This window comes from Motacilla alba, chromosome 2 (genome assembly GCF_015832195.1).
Source record: "Motacilla alba alba isolate MOTALB_02 chromosome 2, Motacilla_alba_V1.0_pri, whole genome shotgun sequence".
Classification (NCBI taxonomy): domain Eukaryota; kingdom Metazoa; phylum Chordata; class Aves; order Passeriformes; family Motacillidae; genus Motacilla; species Motacilla alba.
Window position 1 is genome coordinate 61,798,973 of NC_052017.1, and position 12,219 is coordinate 61,811,191.

At 41.7% G+C, this 12,219-nt stretch overlaps 1 long non-coding RNA gene across 1 annotated transcript; it reads left to right on the forward strand.

Annotated features, from left to right (window-relative positions):
• The first annotated feature begins 5,044 nt into the window (after positions 1-5,044).
• Positions 5,045-11,149, forward strand: LOC119697901. The gene is made up of 3 exons (XR_005255990.1): positions 5,045-5,180; positions 7,547-9,709; positions 9,877-11,149. It is a non-coding gene; the product is annotated as an uncharacterized LOC119697901 (long non-coding RNA).
• The last annotated feature ends 1,070 nt before the right edge of the window (positions 11,150-12,219 follow it).

Here is a 12,219-nt window from a genome sequence, read left to right on the forward strand (position 1 = left end):
GTGTACCACAGTGTCCTTTGTAAGCATGCCATATATAAGGTCTGGTACTCCTATCCCAGGGTTAGCAACTGTGCATGGTGCCACATTCCCAGGAGAAACTCAGACATGGAAAGCCACTTTCAGGAGCTCCATTTTCCTCCTATTTTGTAATGCCATCCATCTCTGGCAATAACCAGTGGTGGATATTTCTTTTGTGCCTGTGCCTGCTCCTCCTGTAACTATATATAATGCAAAAGAGTAATTTCCTAATCTACACTGTGGTGTTTTACTACAGGCAGATGAAATTTATAAGTGCAGTGGTAGGTCTCAAATCAAAGATATATCTGTTTCCCCTATAGTTTTAAGACTTGTGACAATACACAGACTGGACTCTTAATGCCTCAGTCCTGATTCAGATGTTCCCCTGAACCAATCTTTTTCCATGTCTCCCAGGGCAGATGCAACACTGCCACAATTGTGACACCTCATGACAGTTCTGAAAAAATTTGCATGGATGCTACAAAGAGATCTCAGCTAACCACCAGAAAAATATCTCATAGAACTTCAGATAGAAGCAAAATTGACATATGATTGGGGATAAGAGAGGGGCACAGACAGCAGGGGAGAGAGAAGTGCTTGTGAAAGACTTCAGAGTGCAGGGAATTCATTCTTGCTGATGAGAAGGCCTTGAGGAACTCAACCTAAAAATTATTGCTTTGTTGTAAGAATGAGAAAAAAATCATTCATTACTACAAAAGTATCACAGGGCCATTCAAGCACATTGAAAGCTTTTCTGAAAACATGCTTTCTGGTAAGTTTTTGAGTTATGGGATTTTAATTTTTTTTTAATTTTACATTTCAATTTTCCTCTCCATGTTACCTGTTATTTAAGGTCATTCTAAATACACATATATAAATGCAAGTAGAAATATGTGGATGTATGCATGTGTGTAGGCAAGAATATAACCATATGAGCATATGTTTATTTATTTACATCCTGTGTGCATGTGTCCAACTACTATAGCAGAATTCTTCAGATGCAGAAATGTTTTGCAATCCATTAATTTTTGCCTTCTTCTTTTTGCCTTTGACTTGTTACACTAGCACAAATTAACTCACAGGGACTATTTCTAGTGCAGTGGCTCTCAACTGAGAGCTCAAAATAATTTTAGGCCAATATTTAGGCAAAGTTGTGAGCTAAAACAAACACAGGGCATGTGTATTTGTATATGAGGCTCATCCTGCCCTGCACCACTGCCCAGCTGCTAAGTGAATCCCCAACCATAGTCCCAGAGTGAAGCAGGATGTTGGGGAGCATGGAGCCAGGGTTCTCTTCAGCACCCCATGAGACGCATCTAACAACAAGCAAGCCATGCTGCTTGCCAGTGCCTGATGCTGATTATAAGCATCTATGTTGGGAAATGGAGATATGGCTACATAGAAAATGCTGGAGCCAAGCCCCTCTGGGCAGGAATGCCCCATCTGTTCCCAAGAACCACACTGCCCCATCCAAGGCTTCAGGGCAGCACAGGGCTGAAACACTCCTGGGAATATCACTGGTGGGCAGGGAATCAAACAGGTCACTGAGTCCTCTTCAACCCACCCAGAGCATGTGCTGAAGTTAGTCACTACCAGTAGCTGCTATATTTATAGAGGGATGTCGTAAATTTGACGTAAGACACGATTTGTTTTTTCTGTACAGCAGGGCAAAGGTGCCTTTCTCCTCCCCTTCTTCAGTTTTTGGATAAACCCTTACTTGTTTTCACAGGAACATTAGCTCAAATCTGCTGCTACTGTGCGCAGCCGATAAAACTATTGCTTGGAAAGACCATATGTCACATGGAACTACTCAAGAGGCATAAAGCCCCGCTTTTTGCCAATCCTTTAAAGATACGATTTTATGCTCAGTTAAAATGGAAAAGAGCATTATGTTTAAAGATAAACCCATTTATTGTACAGCCTCTTTGCTAAATTCTGTCACCAAATTACTTGTTAGTAAGACATTTGGACTGTCTTTAAAAAAAAAAAAAGTTGCTGCACATCACTTTCTCCTTGTTTATCAGTTGCTATGACAATGCTAATGACAATATCACCACAGACAAGGACTAAAACCTTTTACTAGAGAGAAGAAAAGGCAAAATCAGTTCTGAGGAGAAAGTTCCCTTTATTAAAATACTTCTTGTTACCCTCCTTGACCCAGCTAGTTGACCAATATTCACGGTCCCTACAGGTCGTTTCTCTTTGGAGAACAAATGGATGAGGGAGTGAATTGAGCTTTTTAATGCCTGCCTGTTTGTTTAGAAAGACTGTACATAATGTCCCGTTACTCTGGGCACAGCGGGAGTCAAAACAATAGTCAGTGTTTTCTCTTTTCACACTTTCAAGCTTCTTTTGAGCCACAACTCAAGTTATCTCTCTCTTAGGTTTCTCTCAAGGTCAGGCTACAAGGGTTTTTCTTGCTGGCTCTGGCATGTCCTTGCTACTTGCTATGTCTGCTTCTCTGATGTTTCTACTGTCACTTTCTGAGTTGCTCCATTTCATCATATGCCACCTTGTCCCCAGCCTTTGCAGTTGGATCCTGGAGAAATGCCTCAGCCCCCACAGTTCAGCACTGTAGGCATGTGTGCCGCGGTACGTAGGGTGCGGAATATAACGGTGCAGCTCCTGGAGTCTCAATGAGGATGTCCCAAAAAGAAGGCAGTTCTTTTCCTAGGGAAAGGAAGCTTTCTCACCCACCATCTTCTGCAAGGTTTCATGGCTGACTTTCAGCATAACACCAAATTTATTTCCAACAGTGTATTTTTGCTCCCTGTCAGATCAGTTTCTCCACAGTAGTGCTATAAGGTGGGGGAGCAGAAAATATGTTACTATTTCCTAACAAAACAGCCTCTGATGCAACTATAATAAAGTTGTGAAAAAGTCCTACAGGAGTTAAACAGATTTGACAGCATTTAATTTCCATAAATTTTGGGATAGATCCTGCTTTTTTTTTGCTAATGAGTACTAGAGGGAGATAATGCATGATTTTTTCAGACAAACTAAAGACAAAAATAATGCCCCAGCTCAGCAACAAAAGACAGGTGTGGGATTGAGCTGTTCGGATGTTTTTATGGCCAACAGAGGTAATTTCAGCATTCCTGCTCTGGGTTAGACCCACCTTTGCTGTGACAAACACGTCTCCTGTCCAGGCCTGACTGAGATACACAGACACTGCCTCTGGCAACAGCTCTGCTGCTGGACACTGGGGCTCTTTGATTGCAACAAAGGTTGCATATAGCATAATCTCCACTCAGACAGGGAAAGGTCTTTGATTTTGAACAGCAAAAACTCATAATAGTTGCATTTTCTTTTGCTTTTAAGGAAACAGACACCAGCCGTTTTAATCTATCTCATGTTTATGCTGAGGTTTTTAACATGGCCCATTCAACACATAAGGAAACTGCATCTAGTTGTTCTCAGACATGACACATCTCTGGTTTTCATACACTTTCTTTTTATCATCTCTTCCATATTTTACTTTTATCATTTCTTCCCACCTTCATATTTATGTAGGTGATGGTCTGTGTTGGGGTTCAGTGTAGACTCTGAATGACAAAGATCCTCTGGTATGACCTCATAGACCTCTAACTTTGGAAACAGCTCCTTCACTACCACAGATGAACTATAATTATCTGAAGACCCCAGCACCACAAATTATGTCTTTGGCCACATTCACAGCACTAATATAATACTTTGGCATTGATGAGACAGTCAGAAGTTATCCTTCTAGACCATGTTGCCACCCATTAAACTGGAATGGGCATGGACCTGTCAGAGTTGGTGAACTTCATGCCATGAAAAACCTCTGAATTCAATAGAACCTCATTTAAATGGAATGTCATGCCAGAACAGAGGGAGCTTGCACCTTTAATTAAAAATCTCAGGCTATCCACTCATGCAGCCAATCCTTAATCCCTAGGAAATGCCCTTTGCTGAGACCATTATTTCTCAATTAATAGACAGTGAACAATATATAATGTTTGGCCTTTGAAACATATATTTGGTTTAGCCTTGGAGAAAAGTGGATGAGTTTTCTCCAGGCATTGTAGAGGGTAAACATCTCTTTGCATGAAGCATCCTGTTATGGGTATACTGTATGTAAACTAAAGTGAATGATTCTGCTGAGCTCTCAGCAGAAAATGGAGTTTGGAATAGTCATGTCTTCTGAACACAGGTTTTCTGAACAGTAGGAAAATGAATTTGGATATGTACAACCACTGTTGTATCGTAGTTGGATTTGGAAGGCAGGGGCGAGGGGGAGTAATTAATTCTCACCTTAAAACTTTGAAGGAAACAGTTCAAAAAGCTCTAGTAAGATTGTAACAATAAGATTGCCAAAAGAGGCTTTACGTATTCTCAGGTTTACAGGTTATTAATTTCTTACATTTTCCATAAATTGATAGTCACTAGGTCAGAGTCTTAGGAAAAGATCTCTCTTCTCAAGAAAGTATCTTTAACAACCGGCTCTACAATAATTATTCTCTGTCATACTCTCAGAACAAGGATTTGAGAACTCGTCACTCAACCCTGAAGCTGTGGATCAATCCTAGATTTGTACAAACTGGTACATGTCCCAGTCTGATCCAGGCCAGAGGGGAGCGCTCAAGCCTATTTCTAATGATCCTGCCATGTGACTGGTCTTTATGCTGCCTGTATCCTTACACTGACCTTTTGCTGGCTACAAGACAACACTCAGTCTCAGTCAGCATAAAGCTGGGTGTTGAAGATAACCCATGAACATTTTTGGAACCAGTGCAAACTCAGTGTCAGCACTTGCAATACAAGTCGAGCTGAGACATATTTTATGGCATAGAGGAAGCACTGGAACTGGACTTAAAGCACTGAGCCACAGCCTCAGAAGCATGCTCTAAATGTAAGGCCTTATGAGGCCATTTTGCCTCAATCTCTCCTTTTGGATGTCTTCCACTTTGCTCACAATGTTTTCACATTCACTGAGTCAGAGAGCATGTGACTAACTCTTCAGTGAAGGGTTCAAGGCACTTGCTGGAGAGGGCAAACACAAGGACTTCAGCACAGACTGAGGCACCTCAGTAAAGTAGAACAGCATCAACAGGAGCAACAAGCCACCTCCAGCCCCACAGCACTCACTGGCCTGCTTAGCCACACATTTTGGGAGGAGGACTCATGGAGGAGCATTTGAGGTAACAGGTATCCCCATCCCCTTGCTCTAGCTGAGATCACTGACCATAAGGGAGGAGAGTTCAGTCTCATCCTGTTCTCTCCTACCCAGCCACTACATGTGCATCCCTCTCCTTTCCACTGCAAGCTAGAAGAGCTCTGTAGCTCTGGGCTAGTGCAGCAACCCCACAGTGAGGTTTCAAACAGCTCACTGCACCCTCTTGCCTGTGTCCTGCATCCTGCCTGCATCCTTACTCTGTAACTATTTTGTTCTGTTTATGGCACCTGGCTTAAGGCTGACAGGTACCTTGGCTGGCAGTTTCCCTCTATCCTAACCTGACTGGTAGCACTTGACTGACAAAATTCATGTATTGGGTCAGAATCTCCTTTGTGCCACCAGCAAACGTGCTGTCAGGATTCATTTAAAGCTCCACCATGTTTAAAGAGGCCAGATAAGTTGTTTATTCCTTCATCCTTACACCCTCCTCCCTTTCTATCAGGAACACCGTTTGCTGCTAAACTAATGTTTGCAGCAGTTATTATCAGCACACTGACCTGGGACTTGCCATCATCCCATGAAAGAAATCTGACCCTCGGCTTTGTTAGGAGTGATATAGTTCCAGGTTTTTATTCAGTGACATATTATCAGTTTTGCTCTTGCTGATCATAAGCAGCTTTTTGGTGAAAATCAGTACTCTCAATACTTAGTTAAAGCCACCTCTTGTTAAACCCCACAGGCCAAAAGTTTCCTTAATCAAAGGCTGTGACCCCTGAACATTAGGTTAGACTGAATAGACTGTGTGTAGTCACTAGTTATAGCAATGCCTTTCTTTGGGAGTAAAATATTAACACACCCCTGTGGGAAAAGAAAATTCTGACTTGATGATAGCATTTCACACTTTCTAAACAAAAAGTGAGGTAGAGCAAAATCAGGCCCTTGTTCTTTTGCTTAGCTATTATTCCTGACTAAAAGTGTTTGCTCAAAAAGTCACTGCAAAGTGTTTTTCTAGTCCCATATGCTTAAAATTATTTCCGTTTTGAAAAACTGACATCAGCTGCTTGTGCCCTGCTTTGTTGTCTACAATCATCCAAAGACCATTTAGCAAAAGTCTTGGAAACCCCAGTCATGTGGCACGTGTTTTCTCTCCTCTTTCAGAACAGTTCCATTATGCCACTTTTGAAGGGTTTGATATTTTGTTCCTATACTGATTTAGAAGCATCTGCTAATAAATTGACAGGTTGTGACACCTTCCCATAATTTTAGAGCTTTTTCACCTTAGCTACTGAGTGCTGCTTTTATGGTTTCAGAAGGCTTTTTGTTCACACAGCTTCCATCTTGAGTAGCTCGTTGAATGGGGTTGTCAAGACAGCTATGTTTCATGCACATTTTTCCTGGAACTGAATTCAGTGTTGCCTATAAAATTATAATTCCTCTGTCTGCAGCAGATTTCATTCTGCAACGGCTAGCTTTTGATTTCTCTGATTTCTCTCTTGCTAGCATCAAATCTATTTAAAATACTTTCGTAAGGAGATTGTTTTTATTGGCTGCACTTGAAATTCATTTTATTCAGTCTGTTACTCTCTTTCATTACACACCTAACAAATCTAGGCTCATCATTTGCTCTGTGTTGTACCCAGTGTGTTCACTGGGAATAGAATGTCTGACTATCTGTATCCAGCAAATGGGAAACCAGTTGTCATTAGAGCCTTGTTGCTACTCTTTAACATTTGCATCGTGGCACTACTCAGAGGCCCTGGCGAATGAAGTTCTGTTTAGCTTGGATGTGCGAGTATCTATATGAAAAGTGAGCATGTACTCTAAATAATCATTGGCAGATGAAATAAGTCTTTGCTAAATGTAGCTTGCCAGCAACGTAGTTTTTCTTCATGTAAGATGTGAACCCCTGCGTTTCTTCTATCTCCAGTAAGGTGTCATTACAGTGAGGCTTTTTTTTCTAATTTTGGTTGGCAGATTCCTGCTCTATAGCTTACTTCTAAGGGAGGCCAGTGAAAAGTAACCCGACAAGCAAGACTAATGTCACCCTGTGGGTGTAAACTGGTCACACAAAGATTAATATTTGCTTCAGTCACAATAAAAAATAAAATAAAATAAAAATTTAAAAGGGTCGAAAACCACTAATTTAAAGACTTCACACACTGTCTTTGTAGAAGTCATTGTTTTAAACTTTGAAATATTTTTTGTTTTCCCTGTCAAATAACCGAAGACAGAAAGTGATTGAGAGCACTGAACAAGGGTCCAGAGCAAAAACATCAAGTAAAAATGGTAGGCACAGGTAGGGTCTGACTTTCTGGTTCTGCATGACAATGTTTGAACTTGGGCATACAGAAGAGGTAATCAACTAAGAGCAATCCACTGATTCTTTCCTAGGGCTCACTGAGACTTACCTGATGTCCAGAAGTCTGAAATCTGTGCTAGGCATATGTATTTTCCTCAGCCTTCTTCCATAAGTGCACCTGCAAGTGTGGAAATGGAAACCTGTTTGCTGGGACAACGGATGAGACACAGCACCCGTTCAGCCACTTCTCACCCAGGGGCTGCTTTGGGGGTAAGTCTGAAAAGTCAGGCAGAACACCCAATGCTTTTGAAAACCAGGCATGACAAGAACCAGGATCTCTTTTTATCAAAGATTGCTGGCAATATAGTTCAGGACATGGAGGGGAAAAATAGTTAATTTTTCACAAAATTTCCTATTTCTAATTGCAAATTCTAGACACAATTTAAAAATCTGAATGTTATTTTGAAAGGTAGTTTAAAATGTTATATTAATGGCTAAGTTTTATATAGATATTTTCTCACTGTATCTTCACATATTCGTAACTAGTTGGTGCCGTGTGCAGTATTATTAGGCAATAGAGCAGTTGAAAAATGGTTTAATTTTACTGGCATATCACTAAGCACTCCTGCTATCTGGTACAAAAACACCTGCAACACTCATAAATCTCCTATTTGTTTTGTAATGAAATAACTTCAACAGCCTCAGCATTACAACACAAACAGGAAGCACTCTGTACTAAGAAAGAAGACAGTTTTACTAAGTGGATATCATAATCTTTATCTGTCAGTAATTTATCTGTTACTAATTGCACTTAATAATTTTTTGGAAGAACCCTTTAAAAATGTAAATAAAAAATGAAATTAAAAAAATCTTTCTCATCTCTGAATTAGACTTTAAAAATGGCTATAATTTCTGCTTTTTTCCTAAATTAAAAAAAAAAACCAACAAAATCTTAACTATTTCCAGTGAAATATAAAATCGGAACTTCCTCCATCTACAAAGAAAACAAAGACGTTCAGTAGCATGTTGCTGATCTTGTTACCAGTTTTGTGTTTGGAGGGTTTTTTTGGTGGTATCATAAATAATAGCTTACATTCTAAATACTTCCTTTTTGAATTACATGCCAGGTCAAATTCTGCTTTTATTATTCATTAAGTACTTATGCTAGCTCACAGGTATTTTGGGGATATTATCCATCATAAAACTGGGACAGATTTTGCAGTCTCCTATCTATTTCATTCTACCTTCCCTTTTTTTAATGACTTACATTAAAAGCATCGCCTTAGAAACACCACAATATGATGAACTCTCACTTGATTTTGCACTTCTTTCACACCTAAATTACTGGACAAAGAGTTTATCAGTAGATCGCTGGTGAATTCCTTTCCAAAGCACCAATATGGATCAGTTCTATCATACTCAATGCCAGACAATTTGGGTAAGTTTTAGAAGAAGCTGAGAAGTTGTTTCTTATTTTGGTTTCTATTACACTTCTATGCAGTGTGTAAGTTATTTATGTAATTTATTTGGATGCTTTATTAAATCATTGCACTTTCTTTTTTTTTTCTTGGTTGTTTGACCTTGTATGATATTTAGCACTCAAGAGTGGTGTGAGAGGGGACATTTGTATCTTATTTTATGTTTAGAAGGGGAATTCTGCTTTGGCTCTGTTGTGGCTGTTGACAAACACTGACAAGGGCAGCCCCGGCCAGTTAATCTTTTGCAAAGTTATGCCAAACCAATTACAGAAATCCGATATGAAGCACTCATCTTCAGCTTCCCAGTTGCCAAATACACCAGTTTTTTCCCCACAGTATCTTCCTAAGCAAGCACACCAGTACAAGAGAATTGACTTGTGTATCTTGACATTTTGCACACCTTTTCTCCTAATATTTCCTTTTCTCACCACCTACAACTGTTTCCCCAATGCCAACACATATTTTGTAAGATCTGTGGTTGATGGCTGAAAACTCCCCCAACCTCCAATTGCTATTTGCTATGTGATTAGACAGGTCAAGTTTAATTTCAGCACCGTGCATGAATCTGTTATCCAATCATCCTAATGATACACTTCTCAAACCAGCAGTGGGGCTGAGGATGGAAAGAAAACCTTGATTGTAAGTTGTCTGCCAATGATTGGAGTTAGTTATGAAAGAACACTAACGCAATCATCCTTGGCTCCCTTCGCCAAAGGTGGGAACGTTCATATCTCTTCATTGTCCCTGGACCTGGAGCTGTGTGACAGATGAGTAAAGGTATGCCAGAAAGAATGCTGCAGAAAGAATTGTGGGAGGGACAGCTTTTCCTGAGCTCTAAGGCACGGGTATATGCTTAATCAAATCAGATTTAAGAATATTTTAAGAAATATTTTATTTTAAGAATACCATCTTTCCAAATATTTTAAGAAAATATTGTCTTTCAGGTAGAAGATACAACCCCTCCTCAGATGAATATTGCTCTCCAGGTTACATAAGCCGGCCTGCTGAATCAAGAAACCACCAGTGGCAGTCCCAGATAACTTGTTTTGGTTTGCCATTTCATCAGTAGTTGCACGTGCTTGAGGCACTCACATGTTTAGTGGAAGATGTCTTGCATCTTCCTGGATGGCATACATGCCTTGCTGCATACCCTGCCAGGGCCTGAGCATCTCCCAGCAAAGAGCCCTCCAGCCAGCAAGATGTGCTCCTTGATAAGGGAGGAATCACTGCCAGATCAAGACAGCAATGGTGAGACGCAGGAACAGGCTGAATCAGCACAGGCAGATCAAAACGCCAGCACAGCTGTCACATCTGCACGCTAAAGTTTCTTGCAGGGAAGTGAAATAGCTCGAGAAGGGAACTCCTTGCCTCTAGTTTTCATAATGCCACTCCAGAGCTGCTCTGTATGCACACTTTGCCTCTTTGAGACTCTTTGGAATGTCTATTATCCATGGGAAAAAACCCTTTCCCAATACAGACTGTAAGCAGAGGCACCAGAGTCAAGCAGGAGCATTGGAACACTTGTTCTACAGTGAACTAGAGCCTTTATTTGTAGCTGTCCTGCGACTGCACCTCCCATCCCCACTTCCAAAATACCTCCTTGTCCTTGAATGTGCCAAACACAAAATCTGGCACTAAGAGCTGACTTCTGTGAAAACATAAATTGACAGATTACCTTCTTTTTTAAGAAGCCCCACTTATTCCATTCTTCCCAGAGCCAAGTACTGGTATGCAGTCATGTAAGAATAAAATACACTCTCTTTTAAATCACTTTTCATTTCTGTGCTGGGGTTGTCCTGGCTATATAACCTCTGAGCTGCTGGCAGCATGGTCTTTTGCCCACCCAGGCTCTACCCACAACAAACCACATGGGCAATACATTTATGAGAAAAGCTCAGCCCTCAAACACAGAGGAAAGGGATCAGACAACTGCTGGCTCCAGGCAAGGACCTGCCAGGGCTCCCTCCATGAACTTGAGCAAATCACAGAATTATAGAATTGTAAAGGTCAGAAAAGACAACTAAGATTACGGAACTCATCAGTTACCACCCCAGCCTCCTCAGTGGTAAAACAGGTCCCTATATCAGACACCTGAGCAAACATAATCATCTCATAATACTAATTCTGTAGTTTTACTAATTTCATAGAATTCCAGAATGGTTTGGGTTGGAAGGGACCTTAAAGATCAACTAGTTCCTTCTGCCATGGGCAGGGACACCTTTCGCTACCCCAGGTTGCTCAGAGCTGCATCCAACCTGGCCTTGAACACTTCCAGGGATGGGGCATCCACAGCTTCTCTGGGCAACCTGTGCCAGTGCCTCCCCATCCTCACGATATACATTTTTTTTCTAATAACCAATCTAAAACCACCATCCTTCAGTTTAAAGCCATTCCCATTCCCCCTTGTTCTGTCACTACATACTGTTGTCAAAAGTCCTGATCCAGCTTTCTTGCAGGCCCCCATTAGATGTTAGAAGTGCTATAAAGGTGTTATAAAGAAAGGTGCTGGTAAGTCTCCTTGGAGCCTTCTCCTTCCCAGGCTGAACAACCCCAACTCTCTTAGCCTTTCCTCGCAGAACTGCTCCAGCCCTCTGATCATCTTGCTGGTCCCCCTCTGAACTCTTTTGAACAGGTCCATGTCCTTCCTCAACCCATTCTCAGCACTCCCAGCTACTAATACTTAACAACTTGCTCTCCCTACAATATTTACCTACAACGATGCGGCAAAAACTGATTGGAAAAAAAGAAAAATAAAAAATAATAATTAAAAAAAAAAAAAAAAAAAAAAAAAAAAAAAGACATCCGATGCCTGAGCCTGTAACCTCTTTTCAGTGATGGGGTGCAGGGGAGGATAACCCACACCACCTCAGAGAGCTGGAGAAACGTTCCGCCCATTCCCCAGCCTCACCCTGCCTCCCTCTGACAACAAACACCTCCTCAACGCGTCAAGATTCCCGCAAAAACACCCCGAGGGAGAACTGCTCTGGTGCGTACTTGAAATCGCTAGCAGCGAAGGGGTGTTGGGTGCAAGAGGGACGTTCGGGGCAATGACGGATGCCTGGGGCGAGGATGGGTGCTTGGGGCAAGGAAGCTGAAGAGGAGCTTTCTCCTCAGGCCTTAAAGAAAGGAAAGAGCTTTTCTTAACGGAGGGGGGGGGGTGGTTTTTTTTAAAGGTAAGGGATGGATCCTGCCCGCCGTCCTCGGCGCGGCCCCCGCCGCCCCCCGGCCCCTCAGGCGGCGGAGGCGCGGCCGCCGGGCTCCCCCTGGAGGCGGCCGGGGGCGGCGCC